Here is a 27,444-nt window from a genome sequence, read left to right on the forward strand (position 1 = left end):
CAACGACGAATCCTCCCCCGCCGCCCGCGTACCCCACTCTGCGGCACAGAGACCCCCGAGTCCCCCGGAACCGCGGGCCGCTCGCTCACAGGCGCGGCTCCGAGGCCGCAGCCCGGGAGTCCCGCGGCACTACTTTGTCCCCGCGGAGGGATCCCGCCCGGCCCCGCCGCCGCCGCCGCCGCCACGGTCGTGACCGCGGGGCGACGTGACGCCGCGGACGCCGAGGCGACGTCACGGGAGGCGGAGGAGGGGCGGGAGCGGGCCGGGAAGTAGTTCCGGGTGCGCGGCCCCGGATGTTGGCTGCTCCCGCCGCCGCTGCTGCTGCCGCCGCCGCCGCCGCCGCCGTTCTCGGCGCTGCTCGCGGCCGCAGCCTCTCGCACCGGGCGCCGCTGGGACCCTCGCCGGGAGGCGGAGACGCACGTAGCGGCCGGGGGCTCGGCCGGGCCGTCCCGGCCTGCGCAGCCTGAGGTGAGCGCCGGCCGGCGGGGCGCCCGGCTGGGGCGGCGGGTGGGGAGGCGGGGCCGGGGCATCTCCCGGGACGGAGGCGGCCGGGGCTCCGCGCCGCGAGACAGCGTCTCCGCCGCCCGGGTCGGGCCGCGGCGCGGGCGGCGGGCGGCGGGCGGGGCGCGCCGGGGCCGGGCGGGCGGGCGGGCGGGCGCGGCGGGCCGGGGCGCTCCCTCCCCCGCGACGCTCCTCAGCTGCTGCTGCCCCTCAGCGGGGCAGCGGCGGCTCCGCGCTCGCGCCCCTCCCCCAGGCCGGGCCCGCGGGAGCCAGGCGCGCCTCCCCGGGGGCGCGGGGCGCGGGGCGCGCGGCCGTCTGGGGCTCTTCCGTCGCCCGCCGGGCCCCGGCACGCGGCCGCCCCTTCCCGTCCCGCCCGGGGGCAGCCGGCCCGGCGGGCGCGGCGCCCCGGGGCTGCCCCGCGGCGTGAGCGAGCGCGTGCGGGGGGCCGGCGTGCCCGCCCATCCTGTCCGTCGCCGCGTCCTTCGCGGGCACCCGGGCAGAGGCAGCGGCTCTTTGCGGACGTGTTGCTGTCCTGTGTGTTGCATCCTGCCCACGTGGTAGGGTGTCTCCCCGCCCCCCTCCCTCTCCATTTTTTTTTTTTTTTTTTTTTGCCGTGGGTTGAGAGAAGGAGCTTCAGGGGGGCGGCATTCCCCCTCGGCTTGCCCACGGCTGGGTTTGGAAGGGGATTTCGGGGCAGTTCTGCCTGGCCGAGGCCGCCGACTGTTGTGTTAGTTGCATGGAGCTAGAGTTTTTTGGTTTTTTTTTTTTTTTTTAACTTTTTGAGATCGAGAGCTGCAAGGGGGACATTGCGGGACTGAGCTGCCCGCCGGACCCGCGTCCCTCCCCGCGCGTAGCCGCTCGCGTTCCTTCCTGGACCGCGCGCGGCGCCGGGGAGGGGGTGAGCTCCAGCTGCTGCTGATGCAGTGAGGTGTTGTAGTTTCCTCTTTCCCGTTCGACTTTGTGAGTGTGTGAGTGTGTGTGTGTGTGTGAGTGTGTGTGTGTGTGTGTGTGTGTGTGTGTGTCTGGTTGGCGAAGGCATTTCTGCCCTGGATTGTGCAACCCCGGTTTCTGTTGTTCCTGCTTGGATTCCTGCGCGAGTGGAGTTGCGTGGACTGGCCGCGGACGAGATGGGTGGGCATCTTCTGGCCCTGTTTCCTGACGTTGCTTCCCGCCCCGTCTAGTTTCCCGGCGAAACTGTCGCTTGCCTGTCGTGCAGGCGCGCGAGCCCTTGCTTGGCCGGCACCGGCTAGTTTCCTCTTGGTGTCTCCCCATTGCTGGGAGCCTTTGGATTTTCGCCCCCTCTCCCGGCTTTCTCTCGGCCGGCCGGCCGTCGTGGTTGCATTCTCTCTTCTGAAACTCCCCCCTTGCCTGGTAGCTTCTCGGGGAAGGTTTCCATCTTGCTGGGTTTTGCTGTTCCGTGACCACAGGTGCTTTCTTACACGGGATCAGGCTAGAGTGGCCGTGGGAGAAGCCTTTCTCGGGTCTGGACGCGTAACGCCTCTGTTTCCTGTCTTGTGTCTCTTGGAATTGAGTGAATGTCATCATGGGGTTGCTGCTGCTGGAAATACTGGGAACTTTCATTTATTTTTGTTTTGGGGCAACACCCAGTGGTGTTCAGGGCTTACACTTGGCTCTCTGCTCAGGGATCACTCCTGGCGGGCTCGAGGAACCATATGGGATGCTGGAGATCGAACCCAGGGTGGCTGCGTGCAGGGCAAAAGCTCTACCCGCCGTGCTATCCCGCTAGTTCTTATTAGGCAGTTGTTTTTCGATGGGTTAGGATTTTTTTTTTCTCATTGATTTGGACGAAATAAACGATATTTTGCAGTCACCTTTTAGATTACCAAACGATCAACCTTTTCATACATTTTCTCGGTTTGTGTTTGACATTGTTCATTCTCTTTGTGAATGTCTTCTCCACCTTATGTGTGGTATGATTTCTAGCTTATTCTGTGTAAATGAAAATATTTGCAGGTTTATCTGCTTTTATTATGCTAAGTTTGGGTGGGGCAGTGAAAAATAGATACTCTGATACATTCTGAGATTTTTTTTTAGCAAGTTAGTCAGCCTGGATGTCCTTCTGCAAAGTCCTGTTTAGTGTATGAATTAGTCTGAGGAGACACAAAGAAAAAATACATGAAGAGTCTCATATTGCCTCAGGTTTTGAGGAAATAGCACTTAATGGGCCTTTTATTATTATCAAGTAACACCAGAATCCTGATGGAAGAATAAAGCAATCAGAATGAAAGGTAGGAGGGAGATTTGGAAAATAGTAAGAATTTTTCCAGAGGGAAGAAGTGTATTCCAAAAGAGTGAAGAGAGCAAGACAGGTGTGGTCATGTGTAAAATATACCTGGACATTTTACTGTCAGAAATCTGTATTGCTGAAAAATATTAAAGGAATTTAGAGTTGGTAAGGGGTGATTGGGCACCTGTTAAAGTCTTTAATGTGATGAGGCACCATATTGAGTTCTAAAAAACGGGAGAAAGAACGGTACAAATAGTTTTGTGAAGGTCTTGTGTATGTGTGTGTGTGTGTGTGTGTGTGTGTGTGTTGTAAAGCATACACTTTGTCACTGAACTACATCCCTGGTTGTTAAGAAGATATTTATTTAATTATTAAATAAACTTTATTATTTAATAAAATATCTCCTAAGAGCAGAGAGATTATCTAGAATATAAGGAATAAGATGGAAGTCTGACATAAATTAGTGATTATGAGAATAAAATAATAGTTAATGTTCATTTAATACTGACATTCTAAGGTATTTAAATGTGTTTAACTCATAATTTTTAAAAATAAGTATGAAAAAACTGAATTGAGGAGATTAGGAAATTTGGCTCAAATCTCATAAAGAATAAAGCAGCAGATCCAGGATTTGAACCCAGCCAAATCTGGCTTGTACATTTAATTGTTAAATTACTCTGTTTTAAGAGTGTCTAGAATAGGACCAGAGACTTACTGTAGTGCATAGGTGCTTACCTTGTATGTTGCTAACCCTGGGCACCACATATGGTTCCTTGAGCACTGCCAGAAATGATCCCTGTGCACCGATATCCCCTCCCTCCCCCAAGAGTATAGACTATATGAGGAAATACGTATGTGAATAAAGAACAAATAAAACATTATGTGAGAAAAGATCAAAACTTAAAATTCTAGGTAGAAGACCGAAAATAATCAATTAGAAAAGTGTCACTATGAAGGGAAATGAGCTAAGATTTGTTATGAGTTTCCTAGATGGTATAGTTTTTAATTGCTGCTATTCTGCCTCTGTTGATGGCCTTCTCTCGTTTGACTCTGGAAATGCAGACTTGTTTAGTATTAATCAAAGCAAAACCGTTAGAAAAACATGTATTCAGAAAAAAATTAAAACAGAACATCACTGTGGTATACATAGAAATGTTATCTGTATAGAGTCATATAGAAATGGCAATAAGAATTATGTGGTTGGGGCTAGAGGGAGTACAGTGGATAAAGTGCTTGTCTTGCCCATAGCCTACCCAGATTTTGTTTCCCAGCACCACATGTAATGTCCTGAGCACAGCTGAGTGTGCTCGGTCCCACCCCCTCCACCCCCAATTACATAGTTATGGTTGGAGAGATAAGTGCAGGTGTTAAGGTGCTTACCTTACATGAACTGGACCCTGGTTCAATACTTGGAACCGCATGGTCTCTTGAGTGCCACTGGAAGTCACCACCCAAGAACTACTGGATATGGATCCCTGCCATCCCCCTAAAGTATTTTGGTTAAGCCATATTGTGCTACCCAATCTTAGCAAAGATAATGACTAGACCAGCGGGTCCCAAACTTACTTGGCCTACTGCTCCTTAAAAAAAAAATACTCCTGTAGTTGCCCCTGCCCCCAAAGCCTGCATTGCTTAATTGAACACACAGAAAACACTCTCCATTTGCATCAGAGACTGCTGTGGCCCCCCTAAACTCCCCATCCCTGAAGCAATATTGTCCACTTTGGGAAACACTGGACCAGTGTAATACAGTAATGTAGGATGATAAGATGGATGAAGATTGGTTATGTACCAAGGCTGTTGGTGATAGTAAAAAACAAGGAAACGCTGGACCAGTGTAATACAGTAATGTAGGATGATGAGATGGATGAAGATTGGTTATGTACCAAGGCTGTTGGTGATAGTAAAAAACATGCAAGAGTTGGAATGTTAATGTATTGTGAATGAGCTTTAGGGTTTGATATTTTGGATGATGCTGGATATATGCTAATACATAAAGCATTCCAAAAAGAACCAGGAAGAATATGAATGCCACAGAATTTAGGGACAGGAAGGGTAGTATGACTCTGTTTAATGAAGCCCAGAGTAGTGATTTTAAAAAAAATAAGACCGACGTAAGACCAAGATATGATTTGTAATCTTAAAAATTTGAGAGGAAGGATAGGAATAGAAGTTAGATTCATTTTTTTTTTTTTCCATGGGATTTGTAGACATGTAGACACATTCTGGTTTAGGGTGGTGGTGTTTCTTTTGATACTTCCTCCAGTCTCATTCTTGTCCACACATGTCAGAACTGCTTCAGTATTAGAAAATTTCTTGAAAAGAAATTTCTCAAGCCATTTTTTTTATACTTTAATAGTTATTTCAAACTTAGTTTGAAGATAGATACAATTGTATTCTATACAAGTGGCCTCTTTTTTTTTTTTTTTTTTGTGTGTGTGTGTGTGTGTGTGTGTGTTTGGGCCATACCCAGTGGTGTTTAGGGCATAGTTTCTGGTTCTGTGCTCTGGGATCACTCTGGTGGGACCTGGAGACCATATGAAATGCCAAGGATTGAACCTGTGTCAGCAGCATGCAAGACAAGTGCCCTACCCACTGTACTATGCTCCTGCCCTGGGTTGACCTCTTTAAAGTATATAGTTAAGTGGTTTTTAGTATGTTCACCAAGTTCTACAGTTGTCACTAGTTACTACACTATCATTAATTATTTCACATCTTCCCTTACATTTTATTTTAGAGCTCAAAAGAAATAGTACCATTAGCAGTAGTCACTAATCCTTCCATATTTTCTTTTGTACTTGTCATCTCTACAGATTTGCCTATTCTGGACATTTTATATAAATGGACTCATCCACACATGGTCTTTTTGTCTGTTTAGCATGTTTCTGAGTTATCTCAGTATTTTAAAAAAAATTTATTTTTAAAAATTTTATTGAATCACCGTGAGATACAATTGTAAGCTTCCATGTTTGAGTTACAATCATACAATGTTCAAACACCCATCTCTCCATCAGTGCACATTCCCTACCACCAATCTCCCCAGTTTACCTCCCTTTTCCCACCCTCCCCTTGCCTCCATGGCAGACAATTTCCCACATACTCACTCTCTACTTTTGTGCATTATGGTTTGCAACACAGATACCGAGAGGCCATCACTTTTGGTCCTTTCTGTACTTTCAGCACTCATTTCCCATACTGACTGATCGTTCCAAACATCATTTTCTTAGTGATCCCTTCTCTAGTCCAGCTGCCTCTCCTCCTGCTCATGAGGCAGGCTTCAAACTATGGAGCAATCTTCCTGGCCCTTGTGTCTACCGTCCTTGGGTGATGTCTCACGTTATTTTATACTCCACAGTTATCTCAGTATTTAGCTGAATAATAATTCCATTGTATAGCTTTGTAAGCTTTTATTCTTAATTTGAAATTTTGGATTTCTTATTTTATTTTATGTTTTTGCTTTTTGGGTCACACCTGGTGATGCACAGGGGTTACTCCTGGCTCTACACTCAGGAATCACTCCTGGCAGTGCTCAGGGGACCATATGGGATGCTGGAAATCAAACTCGGGTCGGCCGCGTGCAAGTCAAATGCCCTACCTGCCGTGCTATTGTTCCAGTCCAAGATTTCTTATTTTAAAAACCCTTCCCAGGGCTGGAGCGATACCTTAGAGTACCTTAGCCCCTCTACTCTCTCCAACCTCTCACACAAAGTGAAAAATAACATATTTTTAGATCACCTCTAACGGTCTTCAGGGCTTTGTGGTCAGGGATCACTCCTGGTGGTGTTTAGGGGAACATATGAGCTACCATGGATTGAGACCTGGGTTGGCCCTATGCAAGGCAAGTGCCCTACCTTTTGTACTATCACTCTGGCCCCTAAAATGTATTCCTAAAAAATTAATTTTTTCACAGCAGAGAGCGGGCACATCTCGTGGTATTACTCCCAGTCTGTGCTTGGTAGTCACTCCTGGAAGTACTTGGGGACCGTGTGTTACGGATTGAACTGGGTTCATCTGTGTGGAAGGCAAACCCCTATACCATCTCTCTGGCCCCTAACAAATATTAAGTTTTAAAATATTAAAAAGCTTTTGAATCTGTGAACTCAGAAATTGCTTTGTTTTCAATGCATTTCCCTGTGTGCTTTTTCTGTCACTTAGTTTTTCACACTCTTTAGAAGCGTTGGTCTTGACACAACTAAAACTCACTTTTGAGCCTTCCTTTACCTGTGAATTTTTGTTTTCTGTTTTGAACAGGTAGCCTTTAAGTCCTATATAGACGTACTTTTTACTTTCTCTGCCCACCAAACTCAGAAAGCAACAGAGTGGCATTTTATAACAATTGTTAAAAAATTTGACCATCTTAATTGGCATAACTAGATTTTAGTGAACAAATCTTAAATAAGAACCAAAAGCACAGTGTTTTGGTTAAGGAGATTGACTTATACTCAAATTGGAAAGGGCATCTGTTATACAGGAGTTCATATTTAATATAATTTGTTATAACCAGATCAGCAAAGCATTATTACTGTGGGCCATCTGTTGGGATATGGAAATAGATTTTTTTAATATGGAACCAGATGTTGTATTTATAACTATAATAATAGCATTATATGTATTTTAAGTAACATTTTATAGTTAGGTACCTTGCCTGCTATTTTACTTGATGTATCAGCTGATAACCTGAGAAAGTGGCATCTTTCAAAATTAATACTTTTATGAGAACTGGGACAAAATATCTGAAATGAAAACAAGACTCATGCATGGTGTCAAACTTTAATCTGTCACTGTCACTGCCATCCCGTTGTTCATCGATTTGCTTGAGCGGGCACCAATGATGTCTCTATTGTGAGACTTGTTACTGTTTTTTGGTGTATCGAATATGCTATGGGTAGCTTGCCAGGCTCTGCCATGCGGTTGGGATACTCTCGGTAGCTTGCCGGGCTCTCCGAGAGGGGTGGGGGAATCGAACATGGGTCGACCACATGCTAGGCAAACGCTCTACCCATTGTGCTATTGCCCCAGCCCGTCAAGCTTTAGTACTGTAGTAAAATATAGGAGAAATAGGAATACGCTACAGAATTATTTGGTTATTATTCAATAAAAACTTTTACTTTTGGCTACATAGTACAAAGACTAGGGCCCATGCCTTGCCTGTGGCCAACCTTGTTTGATCTCTGGAACCACATGGTCCCCTTATCATTGTTGATATAGTTTTGGAGGATCCTGAGCACTGTCAGATCAGGCTAACCCAGATAATCCCTGGCACTGAAGGACTCAGCACCATTGCATTCTCAGGCCCATTTTAAAACGTATCAGCAAAGTTAGCTGAGAATCACAGAGATGAACCCTGAGTCTCCTGAGCACCTGTTGGGAGGCCACATCCCCCCACCATCCCAAAGGAAGTCTGTCTTTGACTCCATTAGTAATCCTGGTTTCTAATCAGTATAAAACCACCCTGTTGCTCTAAGAATTTGATCATGTCTCATCAGATCTGCATGAACTTCCCTTTCTGACTTATTTTCCATCAGTGAGTGAAGTTTTTTTTTTTTTCTTTTTGGGTCACACCCGGTGATGCTTAGGGGTTACTCCTGGCTCTGCACTCAGGAATCATTCCTGGCGGTGCTCAGGGGACCATATGGGATTCTGGGAATCGAACTCAGGTCAGCTGCGTGTAAGGCAAACGCACTACCCGCTGTGCTCTCACTCCAGTCCCGAGTGAAGTAATTTTTAATGAACTTAAACTTATAAATGTAGTATGAGGAACTGTTGTTAGAACATAGTCTTAGAGAATGAATGTCCTTTGCTCTTAGGTGATTGCTAACAGTTTGGGAATAGAGAAAACCCTTGGTAGTTTAAGAGAAGAAGCTACAGAAAATGGCAAGTTGATTGATGTAATCTGTGCTGCTTCGATAAGTAGCACGGAACTGGTAGTTTATAATTAAGATCAAAGCACCATGGTTCTTTCCTGGTGAGAATTTGCTTCCTGGTTCATAGCTTTTTCCTCTTTGTCCTCACACGATGAAAGTGGTGAAAGATTATTCTGAAGATTATTTTTCACTCTCTTTTTCTTGTTAGGTCACACCCAAGAATTGCTAAGTAGCTACTTCAGGCTTGATACTACAGGAGGGGCAGGAAGTGTGTTACTTTCAGCAGTGCTCAGGGAAGTCTGAAGTGCTGGGAATTGAACTCAGGGCCTCACCCTTGTTAGATAAGTGCTCTATCACTGAGCACATCCCTGGCTCTGGAGTTTTTTTTTTTTTTTTTTTGCTTTGGGTCACACCCGGCGATGAACAGGTATTACTCCTGGCTCTGCATTCAGGAATCACTCTTGGCGGTGCTCAGGGGACCATATGGAATGCTGGGAATCGAACCCAGGTCGGCCGCGTGCAAGTTAAGCGCCCTACCCGCTGTCTATTGCTCCAGCCCCTGGAGTTTCTTTTCTAAAATACAAATCCCAGTCATGAAGCTCTACCTAATGACCTAAGCTCTTCTCCCAACCCACCAGCGTTTTTTGGGGCATAGGATTTTGGCATGAATTTGGATATACACAAAACCCACTTGCATTAACTTTTTTCTCATTATCTTCAAATCATATGGGGATGATTATGTTTCCAGAGAAGAATTGGCTGATTATTTATTCCAAGATATCCTTGTATCTGAACTTTAACCAGTCTGTAGGATAAGTAGTAATCCTCTTCACTAAGAAAAATAAATTAGATATAAGCTGACTGGCTTAGAGTTATTAAGTTATTAGTGGAGCAGAGACAGGATCTTAGATCCTATATCTAATCTTATGCTTTTTACTTTTTGGGGGGCCTCCCAAGCAGTGCGTAGGAGATTGCAGGCAGTAGTCACGACTTCTGGTGATTCTCAGCCAACTGGTCGGCAGTTTAGTGTGTGAGGGCCCACATATTGCATTGATTCTGTGGTGGGCCACTCTGATGTATTTGGAGCCTCCATGGTCGCACCCAGGGATGCTTAGGGAAACATATGTTGGGGGAGGAATCTGGGTTGGCTGCGTGTATGGCTTGCACCTTAACAACCCTGTACTTACTATATCTGTAGCCCTCTACTTTTGTACTCTCTAATAGGAAGCTAATGAAGTTTTTATGAAGAAATACTTTGCCTTTTTGAGGTAGAAATGAAAGATTATGAATCACAAAGGACCTGAACTACTTGGAGTAGAATTTCTAATCAGATTAAGGGAAATGAAATTGTTGGAGTTACTTCTTCCCTTGTTAAATCTGTTCATTTTTAGTCATTAGATATATTTTTGAGTCTTAATTTTTTTAGAGGAGTTCTTGAGGGTAGGAAGAGCAGAACCAGGATGTTCTTAAGGATTACTAAATAAGAGATTTGGTTTTATTTAATGAAAGTACACATTTATATAGATACTAGAAATCATCTATTGAGGTTGTTAGGGTTACTTCCCTAATGTGAATCTATTCTACTTTATATCATGGGTAGGAAGAATAATAGTTTAGAAGAAAATTAAACCCTCACAGAAAAAAAGATGGGAGAATGCAGTCTGAACTATCAAAGAATTTTCTCACGTAAGGATTATTTTTCTCTAGTTTTGGGCCCATAGTTGGTGGTATTTGGGGTTGCTCCCAGAGGTTTGGGGAATTAGACAGTTCTGGGAATCCAACCCAGAGGAAAAGTAAATACCCCACCCCTGTGCCACATCCCCTGCCCAAAAGAGTATTTCTTAGCTGAAGTTGATGACTTAGCATTTGATTCATAATAGATTAGCTTTGATAGCTAATTTGATAGTTAAGAGATCTTGCATTAATTAGGATGGAGATTTTTTGGTTTTTTTCCCTTTGGGTTTTGGACCACACCCAGTGGTGCTTTACTCCTGGATCTGCTAGGGCAATCTTGTGGTAGTGAGAACCAAACTTGAACTTACCTCCTGCAAGGCATACACTTAACCTGTTGAGCTATTTTCAGCCCAAGTTTCCTTATCTGCTATATGTAGCACTGAACATAACACATAATAGGCATTATTATATACTTGTTATACTAGTAAATGGAAGTATATTTCATGTTTAAGTAAAAATTTTAATGGTTTCTATAAATGACAAGTTTCCTCTTGTCAAATGTGAGATATAGTAGTTTCTATAAATGTGAGATATAGAATCTTAATAGTTAATCCTTTATTCATGCCAGATTGAGGTACCCCTACTAAAACACCTGGTACATAATGGTAGTACTATTTTTCTAGAACACTTGTGGTCACTAGTAGTTGTATGTAGTTACCTGCTAGCTCTAATTTGAGACAAAATTTGATTCCATATTCATCTCATCTTTCTAGATTGTCTTTACGTCAGAGATGTAGTTTCTTTTTAACTTTGAACAGCTGAAAGATTATTCTTCCAACAGTTCTTGAGCACCCATACATATATAGTACTTTCTATGGTATTCTGTGCGCTTCCAAGGTAATTAGGACACATAGTCTGTAAGAAAACTGACAGTCATAAGTTTGTTTGGAAGAGAAAGTTTGCTTATTAGTGATTAAGAATACGCCATGGAAGAGAGAACGTTGAAAGCAAACGTTAGTGATGGGACAGTCATTTTTACTGACAGTAATCCAGACCTGGATAGGAGGTGAGGAATAACTAATGGCCCAGGTTAGTCATCTTATAAATTACTCTCTCGGATATTAAAAATGGTTATATCTTTACCATGTGGAGGGGTATTTGGTATATAATTGGGGAACAGGAAATAGGGAATGATTGAATATATGGCTACATTTGGCCGATACAGACTTCCCCAGCTTCAAGAGTCACAAAGCACCTTAAGATATTAAATCCCTTGGTGGATCTCTTCTCATGGGAAAAAAAAATGCTTATCTTAAACATAGAATGCCTGTCAATGTTTGAAATCCTCTGGAAAATATTATTCTTTGCCTTTATGTTAGAGGTTAGGTAGATGGCTGAGAAATATTTTCTTCTCCAAGCTAAACACACCGGGTTTCTTCACTTCTGCCATACTTGATGTTTGATACTTGATGTTTGCCATACTTTGTTTATAAGCTCCTCATTAGTCTAGCTTCCCTCCCTATAAGCATTCTAATGTGTAAGTGTTCTGAAAATGTGGTTCTCAGATGGAACACAATACTCCAGTTGTGAATTAATCAGGAAAGAGTGTGGAACTACTGCCCTCCTTGATCTGGATACTATTCTAATGAAACTTCAGATTGTATTTTGTTTCTTTTTAGCAGCTGAGTCACTCTCTTGGCTCATGTTCAGTTCTCATATTAATTTACAAGAAGTTCTTTGAGTAGATTCATAGAGATTTCCTATTTGTAGAGCTAATAAATGAATGCCCATTTTCTTCTGATTGAGTCTGTTTTCTTAGAACTCCTAGTCATTCTTCAGCTTACTGAAATCTGATACTGAAAAAAAAGGAACTAATTACATAATGCTGAAATTTATCAAATAACGCCTAGTCTACCTCTAGTGGTGAATACTAAAAAATTGATAAAATACCAATTCTTATTTATACCCATTACCCTTTCAGCCTGGAGTGATAGCACAGTGGGTAGGATGTTTGCCTTGCACACGGCCGACCTGGGTTTGATTCTTTCATCCCTCTCGGAGAGCCTGGCAAGCTACTGAGAGTATTCTGCCTGCACGGCAGAGCCTGGCAAGCTCCCTGTGGCGTATTCGATATGCCAGAAACAGTAACAAGTCTTGCAGTGAGACGTTATTGGTGCTCCCTCGAGCAAATTGATGAACAACGGGGTGACAATGCTACAGTACTTGAATCCTTAAATTTATCCTTTGCCCCTCTTTGTTGTTGTTATCATCATCATCATCATCATGTTTTGATGTGTGTAGGGCTTTATACCTGGCAATGCTTAGGGTACTACTCTAGGTGCAGTATTCATTAGGGGTTACTCACTGCAGTATTGGGGGGGGGGAATCATGCAGCCAAGGAGTACTCAGAATTGAACATGGGGCTCTTGCATGCAGAACATGTACCCCAGCACTTGATCCATCTCCGAAGTGCTTGTTGTAGTGGTTGAGGCTTACGTACACATGTTTTTTGCTTGGGTGCTTGCTGGGGATGTCACTTCACCCTTGGCTGCAGTGCTCTCCTGGTATCTGAACTCTTTTTAGTTGCAGTGCTTGCACTTGCTTGCCAGGGCTTGCACTTTTGAGTCACATAGGTTATGGTTGCAGTGTTTGCCAAGGATCACTGCAGTGCCCACACATGAGTATTATACTTTCTGGCCATGGTATACCCTTTTAGTTTAATTTTTTAAATGTTAGCAGGGAATCACATCCTTTTTGTCACCACAAAAGATTTTACAAATCTTGTTGTGAAGTGGCTGGAAATTGCTTGCAGAGCTGCCAGGCTCGAATGGATGAGCTATCTGGATTGTGCTTAACTTGTGGGACACTAAAGATTTGACCTTGTGGCCATAAGCTTGCAAGGCAGGTTGCTGTCAGCCTCTGCATTCCTCTTCTGGGTCTATAGACCATTTCTAGTGTAACTTTGTATCATCGTCCTATTAAAATTGACAGCATTTTCCAGGTGTCAGCTAATATCTAGTTCATAATTATTTTATTACCACTTTTAATTGAGTCAGTATTCTAACATCTTCTAAACTGTATGTTTCTTATTTAACCTAAGTTTTTAAAAAAGTCATTTCACTTCTCAGTATTCCTTCATGTGTATGGGCTGATGGGCTGCTTTGTTACTGCCCTTTTAAAGTATCTGCATTTTCTTTATTACAGTTCAGCAGAACATTTTGGAATATTGTGTATGGGATTGTGAGAGAAAGATTAATTTGACATGTACCTGGTCTACTAGGAGCCAGCAATCCAATGGAAGAGACAAATGTGCATGAAACAATACCAAAAAGATGGCCTCCCATTGGATCATGTTGACCCCTTGGACCTGAAAATATTGCCTATGGAATCTCCTTAGTTTATTGCTTTAATCATGTCCTTATCAGAGACCCATAGCTGATTCCTTTTTTAAGTTAATCCAGGCTATAAAGTTTTTGGCTTGTTTCCATTGGCTCGTACTATTACTTAACAGTGAAATTCTTTAAATCACAGAAGAACAAATGAACAACAGTAGGAAAAAAAAAACTCATTTAGGATAGTAGAAAGTTCAAGGGTTAAGTACACACCCTGCACATACCCACACCTGGTTCCATCACTATTACATGCTGCTCCTGCCCTCTCCCCCTGCTTTGCTAGTTATAGTCTTGGAGTTCCCCGAGCACTGCTGAGGTGGCCCAGGTGGTCGCTGGCACCTTACGGCCCAAGCAGCACCACATCTTGGGATCCTCACATTGAACCATCAGCTGATGATGGTGGTTGAAATTTGTCAGGAGAGACCCCTGGGTCTCCTGAGCACTTCCTCCTCAAAAGTAAAAACCGAAACCACATTAATATTATTGTGTAGAACTTTAGTCTCTCAAACAAGATCACTGACATTTGAAAACAGAAACACTTTTTTTCCCCTGTATAATACTGAGAAACAAAGGGTTATCTTTGCTGTCTGCTAAACTTCTTTAGTCATCCTGCATTTCTACCAGTGAAGGTAAACAAGTAGGAGCAATGATAACCAAATTAAGAAGCTTAAATTAAGAAGCTTCTGCACCTCAAAGAAAACAATGATCAGAATACTAAAACAGCCTACAGATTGGGAGAAACTTTGCTTCCGATATGGAGCTAATATCTAGGATATATAAAGCACTAGTACAACTGTACAAGAAAAAAAAATCTATCCCTATCAAATAATGGGGGAGGACAATGAAATTTCCTCAAAGAAATACAAATGGCAAAAAAGACATGAAAAAGTGCTCTATATCACTAATCATCAAGGAAATGCAAATCTAAACAATATCACTTCAAACCAGAGAGACTGGCACTCAAAAACAACAACCAGTATTGGTGAGGATGTGGGGAAAAGGATTCTCATTCTCTGCTACTGGGAATGTTGACTGGTCCAGCTTTTTTGGAAGACATGGGCATTCTTCAAAAAACTGGGAATTGAGCTTTCACAGCAATTCCAGTCCTGGGAATACCCAAAGGTTCCTAAAGCACAATACAGAAAGGAACATTGGTGCTCCTGTGTTAACTGCAGCACTATTCACTGTTGCAAAAATCTGGAAACAATCCAAATATCCATGAACAGATGAATGAATAAAGAAACCATGGTACATAAACAATGAAATACTACTCAGCCATAAGAAAAAATGAAATTGTGAAATTTGCTGCTATGTGGGTGGATCCACAGAGTATTATGTTGAGTGAAATTAGTCAGAGAGGAACAGACTCAATGATCTCTCTTCTATGTGAGATTTAAAGAAATTTAGCTCTTAAGGGAAAATCAGATCCCCCAAAGAATAAAAATAGAGAGCAAGAGAATTGGTTTTCAGTAGGAAGCTTGGCACAAAGTGGGGATGGGGGAATAAGATAGGGAAAGGAACGTTAGGACAATTATGGGAGGGGAAATGTGCGTGTTACAGGGACAGGCTGTGGGGTGGGAGGAAAACTGGGATATTGGTGGGGGGGTAGTGGATATTAGTAAAGGGATTGGTGGTGTACTCCTGAAACTCAATCACAAATATCTTTGTAACTTTTTAATTCATGGTGATTCAACTAAAAAAACAAAAAGGAAAGCAAGCAAGGGTCTGGGAGATAGCTCAAAGAGCAGGGTCCGTGCTTGGTATGTACAAGAGCCTGAGTTTGATCCCCAGCACGGCATGGCTAATCAGAGCACCACTGCCAAATGTAGCCCTGTGCCCTAGCAGGCCTGGTGATTCCTGAGCACCATCCGTTCTTACCCTTTGGCCAAAGTTCATAGGAGTTTACCTCGTCTCTACCTTCTCCAGTACAGCTGGGTAGACCCTTAAAAGGCTAGAAGAAATAAAATGTCAAGCAACTGTAATCCAGATTTGGGTCTTGTCTCTATCCCAATGCCTCTTTACAAAAAGCTGGCTTATTGGTGTAATTCCTATGGGTTGCAACCTTATAAGGTGTTTAGTAACAGAGTGTGGAGATCTGAAAAATTTGGAAACAGTTAAAAGGTTTCTGAACACAGTAACCAAGTAGTAATTTAGAATCAACTGTGGCATGAATCTGAGATTCCTGGCAACACTTATCTGTGTTGCATTTCTCTAGTGAAAAGAGATAACAATCGTGGAAGAAGTTTAAGACGTGTTCATTTGAATCACTGACAAATTGCTTGTATATTGTACTCCATCAATGTACCCATGGCGGACTTAACTATCTAGTGGAGCACTTCAGGCAGCCAATACCTCTTGTGCATAATTGGCAAGTTATTTGAAACTCATCTGTCATTCTTGTCTCAACCAGTTTCCCGAATTGAGCTGTACATTAGAATCACGTATATGATACTTGCAGTGAATAGTTTCTTTAGACTTCATAAGATTCTTGCATCAGGATTTCTAGGAATTGGATAGGAATAATTGTTACAGACTTGACAGTAGTTTTAACTTGGTTTTGAAGGTCAAACAGACAATTTTGTTAAACAGCTCCTGCAGTGCTGTTTTTCTAATTTCCCATATTTTCAGTTGCATGATAGTATTCCATTCCTTTCTCAATACATTCCTATATGCTCAATTTATTTTTCAGGGGTATAACATGATTCTTGGTTTGGTTTCTGCCAGACAAAACACATGAATCAAATGCCTGAAATAAAGATACAGAATTCAGAGAGGTGGCATTTTTAGTTTTCTAAATATAGATGAGCTTGAATATAAACTCTTAAAATTCTTAAATCCTCTGAAAATTTATTTTTTCTCCCTCTTTAAAAGGTTTTAAACCCTCTAAAACCTTTAAGAGATTAAAAGGGAATAGTGCAGTGTTTTGAAGTAAAATCTTTCATATTTCTTTTAAATTTTTTTATATTTTATGTGTATTAAGAAAAGGTAATTTTAACATTATGTGCAATTTAATTTCACATCCCTTTGTCAGATTTTCCATAGAATTCCAAAAATCAGGAAAAAGTTTTTGATTATCAAGCCATGTTTTGATTTTGGAGCTAGAAATATTGTTATTGAGGAAAGTAGAGAGACTGAGACTTCAGGATTATCCAGTGAGTTAATGACAAACCTAGAAATAGAATCTGAGTTATTTCCTTGGGTTATGATTTGGTTTGAAGAGAATGATCTGTATTCTGTTCACATAAATTTCAGGAAATACAGATTTGGGTTTGGAAGAAGTTATAGTTCTGTGACACTTGGCCAAGAAGCTCTATTCCTTCACATTTACCACCTTTTTAATTGACACGTGTCCTAAACTATGGAGAGTGAAGTGGCAGTTAATTTTTAAAATTTACTTGTTTTCCTTTTATTAGTAGTAATTAAATTGAATCACCATGAAATACGCAGTTGTAAAGTTGTTCATGATTGGGTTTTAGTCATATACAATGTTCCAACTCCCATCCCTTCACCTGTGTATGTTTCCTACCACCAGTGACCCCAGTTCCCTTCTGCCCCCGCCCCCCTCCCAACCTGCTTCAATGGCAGGCATCGCTCTCTCTCTCTCTCTCTCTCTCTCTCTCTCTCTCTCTCTCTCATTGTCATAGTTGGGCTGGAGCAATAGCACAGCGGTAGGGCATTTGCCTTGCAGCGACCGACCCGGGTTCAATTCCTCCGCCCCTTTCGGAGGGCCTGTCAAGCTACCGAGAGTATCCCATCCTCATGGCAGAGCTTGGCAAGCTACCCGTGGCGTATTCGATATGTCAAAAACAGTAACAAGGGGCCGGAGCGATAGCACAGCGGGTAGGGCGTTTGCCTTGCACGCGGCCGACCCAGGTTCGATCCCTGGCATCCCATATGGTCCCCCGAGCACCGCCAGGAGTAATTCCTGAGTGCAGAGCCAGGAGTAACCCCTGAGCATCGCTGGGTGTGACCCAAAAAGCAAAAAAAAAAAAAAAAAAAAAAAAAAACAGTAACAAGTCTCACGATGGAGATGTTACTGGTGCCCTCTTGAGCAAATCCATGAGCAACAGGATGACAGTGACAGTGATTGTCATAGTTGTCCCTTCTCTATCCTAAATGCCCCCACCCCCGACTGAAACACACACAGTTGTGACTAGCTTCCTACTGTGAACCAGCCCTCCTGACCCATTTCTTCTGTCATTGGATATTAGTCTCATACTGTGATTTTTTAAAATATACATCTCATTAATATATATTATATATCAATGATAAGTATATACCATTCTGTGGCTGGCCCTCTCCTTCTGATTCATTTCATTCAGCATGATAATCTCCATGTCCATCCACTTACGAGCAAATTTCATGACTTCGTTTTTCCTAACAGCTGCATAGTTTTCATTGTGTAGATGTACCATAGTACAGTTTTCTGTTCCCGGGCACTCGGTTGTTTCCAGATTCTGACTAATGTGAATAGTGCTGCAACAAATATGGAAGTACAGATGGTGTTTCTGCTGTGTATTTTTCGGCCCCCAGGTATATTCCCAGAAGTGATATTACTGGGTTAAATGGGAGCTCAATTTCTTGCTTTTTGAGGAATATCCATATTGTTTTCCCAAAAGGCTGGACCGGACCAGTCAGCGTTCCCACCAACATTGAATGAGAGTTCCTTCCTCCCTGTGCATCAGTGTCTGCACTTGTTGTTCTTGTTCTTTGTGATGTGTGCCAGTCTGTGGTGTGAGATGATATCTTATTGTTGTTTTGATTTGCATCTCCCTGATGATTAGTGTTGTATTTTTTCATGTGCCTTTTGGCCATTTGAATTTCTTCTTTGAGGAAGTTTCTGTTCATTTTCTTCTTCCCACTTTTTTTTTGATAGGGTTGGATGTCTTGTAAAGTTCTATCAGTGCCTTTATATCTTCGTTATTAACCCCTTATCAGATGGGTATTGGGTAAATAATTTTTCCCATTCCATGACTGTTTTTGTGTCTTGGTCCCTGTTTCTTTTGAGGAGCAGAAGCTTCTTAGTTTAATGTAGTCCCATTTTGTTTATTTTTGCTTCCATTTTCTTGGGTAGTGGTGTTTCATCTTTGAGATGCCTTTATCTTCAGTGTCATAGAGGGTTCTGCCTACATTTTTCTCTACCTTGTGGATTTATTTATTTTAAACCAATGGGTGTTAAAAAAACAAAACAAAACAAAACAAAATAAAGGGGCTGGAGCATAGCACAGTGGGTAGGGTGTTCGCCTTGCACGCGGCCGACCTGGGTTTGATTCCCAGCATCCCATATGGTCCCCCAAGCACCGCCAGGAGTAATTCCTGAAGCCAGGAGTAACCCCTGAGCATCTCTGGGTGTGACCCAAAAAGAAAAAAAAACAAAAACCAATGGGTGTTGAGATAATTTATCATACAGTTCACCTATTTAAAGTATAAAGCTTAATTTTTTTCCAGTATATTCAGTTGTGAAGCATCACTGCTTAATTTCAGAAAAGTTTTCTCTCCCTCTAAAATAAATTCCACACCTGTAGGCGTCCATTCACCTTTACCTCTTCTCTTTCCCAAATCCTAACTAATGACTAATAAAAATTTGCCTGTTATTATTTGATATAAATGGAATCATAATCTTGTGATTATGCATCTTTTTATTTATTTATTTTTGGTTGTTGAGCCACACCCAGTGACGCGCCTCAGGCTTTGCACCTAGGGATCACTTCTGGAAGGGCTCGGGAGACCACATGGAGTGCCAGGGATTGAACCATGTTTAAGGCAGATGCCCTATCCAATGTACTATCTCTCGCTATGCCCTTGCTGCTTTGAAAAAAATGTAGCTACTCAGATTTCATTGTTTATAATGGGTTTTCAGGTGTGAGTTTCAAGGGAAAGCATGGACACGCCGGACTCGAGCATTTGGAGGGTGAGAACCGTTCCCCTAACCGGTCCACAGATGGATGAAGGACCAGGGAACGGAGAAATGGGGCCCCAGACTTGTTGGTAATCAGTTTATTTCTCTCCTCCCCAGCATAGTCCGATCTCTTTCTTACATAACAGTTGTGGTCATGGTTTTGGTTGTAGTCCATCATAGTTCTATCATCTCAGTCCCCATAGTCATAGTCATCATAGCCCTCTCCCCTCTTACCCCATATAGCGTAGTTATATAGAAATCACGAAGGGTGGGGGCACACATGGGGGGAGGGTTGAATGTTGTCATAACAGCAGACAGATGTAAAACCATCCCTCCATGGGAAGTTCTAGGAAATTAACTCAAGGACAAGATCTCATCTGAAGGTTCAGCATTTTAGATTACCAGGAGATCCATTCAAGGGCGGGATTCTATCTAGGGTATATTGCTTTCTCCTTTCCTCAGTTAGTAATTCATTTAAATAATCTTAGTAAATTTACTTTTATAGTATTTCTAGTCATTTTGTATGAACACAGTAAGATATATTAAGCTTAAAGGTTGGCTCTTCCTGGGGACATTTTGCTATATATCCCAGACTGTAGTCCTTACACCAGGTTAGTCTTTCCTAACCCCAGCAGGGCCTTTATTCAGTTACTTTTTGGGTCATGACAGAGTTTGTCCATGACCATGACCATGCTCTTAACTTATTATACTTCTTACGGCACTTAGCTTGGCCCTTTCTGATGCCAGGGTAGCTTATGGCTTGCCCTGGGTCCATCCAGTTCTTTCGTCAGGACCCTCCTTTTGAGGGTTTTAAGAAGTAAAGTCAACTGAGGCTGAAGTCAAGTAAATATGAATGCCCAGGAGTAATCAGTTAACTCCCATGCTAAAAAGTATAGCATGAACGGTCTTCCTGTGTCTATATAAAAAGGGCATTGCTAAACCATGCAAGTGACATGAAGAAAAAAACAATATAAGATTATTAGTGCCTGATGGAATTGGGTGGGCCTCAAGAGCACTGTTGTGGGAGTAACAATAAACCTAAGCTCCCTGCGGGAGGAGGAAGGATAAACCAATGTTATACAACATTTAGGTATGCAGTGTTCCTACTTCTAATCTCACCACCTTATGTTTGCATCTTCTTACTCCAGATTCCTCCATCCCCTCCAGCCTGACTCCTTGACAGTCACTGTTTGTTTATTTTGGCCACACTTGGCTCTGCTCAGGGCTAAGGGAGCACTCCTGGTGGGGCTGGGGTCCATATGAGATCCCAGAGATCGAACTCTGGGTTCGCCACGTGCAAGACAAGCGCCTTACCCACTGTACTATCTCTCTAGCCCTGACATTTACATCTTTTAAGTTTAATTGTAGTGTGGGTCCTATATTTTTGGTGCGACTGGTTTCTTTGGTGTATTTTTTTTCCTTTTGGCCAACTGGGCTGGCACTTAAATGTGGGGGCCTGACAGTGTGGTGATGCTTGGGCTCTGTGATGCCAGGAATTCCCTGGCCTCCACATAGTGCTCAGGGACCTTCAGGATTACTCCTTGGGATTTTGGGTGTGGGGAGGAGAACCAAGAGATTCCAGGATTTGTGCTGGTTTTGGCTGCATGCAAAGTATGCGCTGTAACCTTCTTATCTCCCTGACCTTAATATGTATGTATCATCCCTCTTCATTGTCACATTATGTTCTGATCTTTAGATACAACTTACTCATTTGTCAGTGGATGGATATTTGCATTATTTCCACTTTTATTGCCATTGTGACTCAATGCTGCTCCAAACATTCCTTTACCTGCTTTTCTGTACATGTATGTTTTTATTTCTTGGGTATGACCCTATGAATTGAATGAGTACTTACCTCAGAGTAATTTGACAAATTGCCAAACTGCTTTTGAAGGTGGCTGTACTCTTTTACTTTTCCATTAGCAATATATCATTTCATTAGCAGTATAAATGATTAGAATTATATATGATTAGCAACATATTATTCTTTACATCTTCATAGTACTTACTATTATTTGTCCTTTAGATTATAACTATCCTAGAGGGTATGAAATGATTTGATTTGTAATTCCCAAATTGCTAATGATAATTTTTTTATGGACATTTTGGACATTGTATACTTATTTTATTCTATTTTATTTTTTTGCTTTTTGGGTCACACCTGGCGATGCACAGGGGTTACCTGGCTTTGCACTCAGGAATTACTCCTGGCGGTGCTCAGGGGACCATATTGGATGCTGGGAATCAAACCCGGATTGACCGCGTGCAAGGCAAATGCCCTACCCACTGCTGTGTTATTGCTCCAGCCCCAATTGTATACTTTTTAAAATAGAGATGTCTGTTTAAATCTTTAGACCCTTGCCCCCTCCCCTTCACACACACTCTCTCTTGCCTTTTTCTTTTCCAGTCAAAAGTTCTGTTCATGAGCTAAACCTGAATCTTTGCCCATTTTAAAATTAGATTGTACTTTTAAGATGTAAGATTTAAAAAATGTATTCTGGGTATGTAATTTACTCCTTTTAATTGCAGGTTAGCCCTAAATTCACTTAGCTGGAGACTTGAGAAAAGTGATGAATACAAACTATGTAAAAAAGATATTTCATTCAGTATAGTTCTTGTTTTGCTCTTTTTTTTTAACTCTTAAGAAATCTCGTTTATTCATTTATTGAGCGAACATGATTACTGATTATATACTAGGTTTGAGGATGTAACAAACTGAAACAGGTAAATTTCTATCTTCATTGAGTTTGATTCTAGAAGAGAAAAAATAGACAAGTGAGACAAAGCCAAGAACAATGAATAAAACAGGCGGCTGAAGCCTGTGTGCAGCTGACCTGGGTTGATTCCTGCATTCCATATGGTCTTCCAAATGCTCCAGGAGTGATCCCTGAACACAGAGCCTGGAGTAAACCTTGAGCACCGCTGGCTGTGTGATCCCAAAACAAAAGAATAAAACATGAAAATTGGTATAGTGTGATTATTATTGTTCCAGCATATTCTTCATCTTTTCTAGTTTTGTAATCTGTTCCTCTGTTTTGACCTCTGCTCTGATAGCCTGACTTTTACTGCACCTTGTATTTATTTTCATTTATATAATTTATAGCTAAAGTTTCATCTTACATTTAATTCTTTTCTTATTCTTTGTTTTTTTTTGGTGCACCTGGAACACCTGCTGGTACTCAGAGGCTTCTTGCTCTTCAATGCTCAGGAGAATTCTTGGTGGTTGGAACTCAGGGGTTAGAAAAAACCCTAATTTAAAAAATATATATAGTTTGTTAGATGACGTGTTAGTGCTAAAGTATATACTTATGTACAAAATTTCTGCATTGCCATGCCCCCATTCTCTATGACTCTCCACATTATTGAGCTTCATCTTCTGGACAGTAATGTCAAGTTTGCCTCTTCATAAAAAGTAATCACAGTGAGATGCTCCATATATGCCTCTTCTGCCAGCACGAGGTAGACTCCTGGTTCTTAGCCCACCTTGCAGTCTAGTTAGTGTTTGCCCTCCATCACTCCTCAGAATCTACACTTAACAGTGCTCTTCAGTCTGTGTTCGTCTTGATCTGTAGCACTCTTGCCTGTCTTAAATCACTTGCTAGCTCACCTACTGTACAATTTCCTCAGTGTTTTGGTCTTTCATTTTTATAACAACTTCCTTTTCTCTTAATTATTAGAGTTATATAGTATAGTTATTATAACTCTTATCTGTTAGAGTTCTCCAAAGTCAGTTTTAGACTTTTTGGGGGGATTGGGATGTAGACCACACCTGGCAGTGCTTGGGCTTTCTCCTGGCACTGTGCTTGGAATAGAGCCATATGAGGTGCTTGGGAAACTGTGTTGGCCGAATGCAAGGCAAGTGCCTTATTCCCTGGGGGTACTCTCTCTGCCGCCTCAGTTTAAAACTTTCTTTTCCTTCTAATATTCACATGGTGAACTATCATCTTCACATGATTTTTAATTGCTCTCAGAGCATTTGACTGACTCGGAGATCTCACTTCTTAACTCCAGCTCATCACTGCCTTCAGGTTTAGCTTGTTGAGCTGGAGTGTACAGCTGATTGCTACTTACTCAACAGGATTTTTGCCTTTACTCCTACCTCTAGCAGATTTCTCTTGTTCAGGTTGATTAAGCCACAGGTTATTTACATGACTGCTTTAATGATTGTGACTAATGGTATAACAATTCACAGTGCTCAGTTTGTAACCGAAGTCAAAGATGTAGGTCCTTTATGGGTGCTGTGAATTTTATACTTTCGAGCCTTTTGAGAAATAGCTAAGTTTAGAAGTAAAAAGTCTCTGTTTTCACTGGTGTAACATTTGAGATGGAGAGAGCGAGAGCGCTCTGCACATACATGGCAAGGGCTCTGGCTCTAGTGTTGAGCTACTGTGCTCCTTTCCTGGCCTTCCAAACTTAATTCTTCAGTTCGGTTTTATACTGGGGCTTCCATTCAAGCAACTCTTTTGAATAGAGGAGTATATGAAACTTTAGAGAACGAAACTGTATACTCAGGCTTATACACGGTACTTGTTAGAGTTGAGATTCTAATTCTAGATCTTGAATCAGCTTATGAATGCTGTAAGTTTCTGTAAGCTGTAAAGCATTGTATCTATGTGGGTGGGATAGAGGCTTGAAGGAATTATAATTACTGAGAGCTTTTTCTAAATACTTAAAATACATTTTACCTCTTGCCTCCAAATTCTTATACAACTGTGAGTTTGTTAAAACATCTGCTTCTTAAATGTAAATGGTTTGTTACTTAGCTTAATATATACTTTTTTTGGGGGTGGGAGTGGGGCTACCTGTGCTCAGGGCTTACTCCTGACTGCACTCGGGAATTACTTCTGGCAGTGCTTGAGTAACCATATGGGATGCTGTAGTTTGAACTTTGGTCTGCTGTGTGCAAGGCTTACCTACTGTACCATGTTTCTGGCCCCAGTTTTAACACACACTTTTGAGTGTTTATGTTAAAAGGAATTTTATATTTTGTTGGCTATGGCATATAATATGGAGCTTGTTATTATTTTGCCTCACCTTATAATGCTCCAGGGTCACTCTTGGCTGTATTCCCATATAAACCGTACCTACAACTTGGGCAAAGCATGCACTCAGCCTGTTGAGCCTTCTCTTTCTGCTTCCACTAGTTTATTTTAAGGATATCCATCAGTGAAAAAAATTTTTTAACCCTCTTTTCGTTTTGTCATTTCATGGAATCTTCCCTGTGTTTTGGTTTTCAAAGAATTTGGAGGAAATGCTATTAAGGTGCTATTGGTACCAACAATTGTTTGATTATAGTTAGTTCCAAAGATGTAAATTTGTAATTGGAAGTGCACTTTGAGATTTTCTGATCTACATTTATAGGTATGTAGATAAATATTTTTTATGTTGGTTGAACCACTGCTACACTGCCTTAGCAAAGAATTGAATGGAACTGACTAGAGGAAAGAATTGGCCTAGCGCTCCCATTTCAGGAGGAAAGAAAAGTTACTCAGCACCTTCCTGGGAGTATGAGAACAACACAGAACACCCCACCCTAAATTGTGCCTGGAGCTATTCCCCACTCCCCTCTGTGCTCTGTGCTCCCTAGGAGAGTGGTTCCACCCACTTTGGGAAATACTGATCCAGACAGTGGGAAAGTCCACTTTGATGTCCAGCTTGTGATAACAGACATACTCCATTACTGTCTTGTAGAGTGCTTGAATGTACAGTTTTGAAGTTAGCTCTTCCCACTAGTTAAATTACTTACCGCTTGGTAAGAAGTGTGTTAAGAGTAGACTTCTAAATACTTCTAAAGTACAGAAGTATTTTAGAGAAGTTTTTTTGTCATAAAAATCAAGGGTTGGAAAGAAGTGCTGTGCTACAATAGGAAAAGGAGTTACTCTAGAAATCTGAAAGTCATTCCAGATGAAAGGGCTGTGCCATTTTATCAAGATAGAGGAAATACATTAAGTAGAGATAGGACACATTCAGTTTTAGAAATAAAATAATTCAGGATTTCTAGGAAGAAATGTTAGATAGTTTGAGATCAGGAGATTGAATCTTGTTAGAAATATAGATTGACTGCATTTGTATGGGGGTCCAGACACGCATACCATACCACTTCCTCCCAGCAGAGAGGTATAAGTATTGTAACTGCCAGTAGAATAAACGCTCTTCCTCCTCCTTGCTGCAAAAAAATATATATATATAGGGGCTGGAGAGATAGCACAGCGGGTAGGGCGTTTGCCTTGCACGCGGCCGACCCGGGTTCAAATCCCAGCATCCCATATGGTCCCCTGAGCACGGCCAGGGGTAATTCCTGAGTGCAGAGCCAGGAGTGACCCCTGTGCATCGCCAGGTGTGACCCAAAAAGCAAAAAAAAAAATATATATATATATATATATATATATATAGATTGAGATAATCTGTATATACAGGTAATTGAAATATAAGAGTAGAAAAAAAATCACAAAAGTCTAGTGATTCCCACATCTGAAGTCTGAGTTTTGATTCTGCCAATTGATGTTTCAGCTTTATTTTACATTGGTTTCTCCCCCACACCCCGGGTTTTGTGATTTTGTTAGAGAATTCAGTGAATTCATTTTTATTGGTCCTGACACCCTGACGATACTCAGAGGCTATTTCTGGCTCTGCTTGGGGGACCATATGTTGTGCCTGGGATTGAACTGGGTTAGCTGCATGCAAGATAAGTGCTTTAATCCCTGTACTATTTCTCCTGTCTTATATTTTTTAATTAATCTGTGGGCATTTTTTTAGGTCTAGATCAAAGGCAGATTTCTCAGCAGGATTTGCCTTTACTTTTGTCAGTCTTCAATGGGGAACACTCCTGCTGTAGTACTTTACTCAGCAAAATTGCAACTATGAATTAGGACTGTTAATCACATTAAAATGATTACTTTTTGATAAAATCATAATCTGAGTGAGAGTTTATGGTCATGACTATCTGGAGATGCTTGCACTTTTATCTTATTCCCCTCTTCAGCAGTCTTGGCTAAGGTGCCATTTTCATTGTAATTCTCTTTATAATGGCACACTTTGTCTCCAGCTCCAGTAGACCATAGAATTGCAATTTTGTAGCAGTTGGTAAAATGTCCCGAAGTTGAATGAAAACTGGTTTTGACGTTCTGCATAACTTGTCTAGTTTACCTCTTTCACCTAGTCTTTAACCTCAAATACCTCTGTTCTTTTAGGATATTTATTAACTTATAAAGATTTAAAAATATTTTGTTCAGTTTTATTTTCAATGGGCATATGTAATCAAGCTACTCTGTTATTTAGGCAGAAATAGAATGGTTTCCAACTAGCAGGGACATTTAGATGCAGGGAATTCAGTCAGTCTCAAAGTATAAACTTTGGGGCAGAATTTACCGTTTATTCAACAGTGTTTAGGAAATACAGGACAAGGTAGTTAAAATAAAACTTTGGCCCTTTTCTGTAAAATTAGAAATTCTTATAATATTGGGTTTGCAGTGGTGCTTAGCAGTATACTGCAATAGGAACAGCTAATCCCTTAATAGATACCTTGCCTTATTTGCTCACAATTTCCTCTCATTTCCTCTCTGCATTTGTAAACAATGAATGCCATTTGAACTGCTCTTATTCATATTACCCATTCACATTTGTGCATCATCCTTGTGGTAGGTGCTTTCACATGTTATATGTAATTCAAACAGTAAGCTTCTCTTTTATCAAACCCCGATGAATAGAAATAATTAGGTGGCAATATCCCTAAGTAGAAATGAAGAAATTGAGAGTCAGTGAGGTTATAAACATATGATAATAAAATCTCGGTCTCATATGGTCATAACTGGAATTTGAACCTAGAATTGTCTTATCCAGAACTCATCCTGTTCCAGTACTAGTCTT

General features: G+C 41.7%; 1 protein-coding gene across 3 annotated transcripts in view; it reads left to right on the forward strand.

Annotated features, from left to right (window-relative positions):
- The first annotated feature begins 290 nt into the window (after window positions 1-290).
- Window positions 291-27,444, forward strand: part of FOXJ3 (forkhead box J3) — a 121,426-nt gene continuing 94,272 nt past the window's right edge. For 2 of the 3 annotated variants that reach the window (XM_055139302.1, XM_055139304.1), the window contains exon 1: window positions 291-468. The gene's annotated coding sequence lies outside the window, so the exon portion shown is untranslated. Of the gene's footprint in view, window positions 469-1,134; window positions 1,430-27,444 lie in introns of those variants that run through there. The other variant, XM_055139303.1, reaches the window with a different exon arrangement.

The sequence above is a fragment of the Sorex araneus genome, chromosome 5, assembly GCF_027595985.1.
Source record: "Sorex araneus isolate mSorAra2 chromosome 5, mSorAra2.pri, whole genome shotgun sequence".
In the NCBI taxonomy this organism is placed as follows: Eukaryota; Metazoa; Chordata; class Mammalia; order Eulipotyphla; family Soricidae; genus Sorex; species Sorex araneus.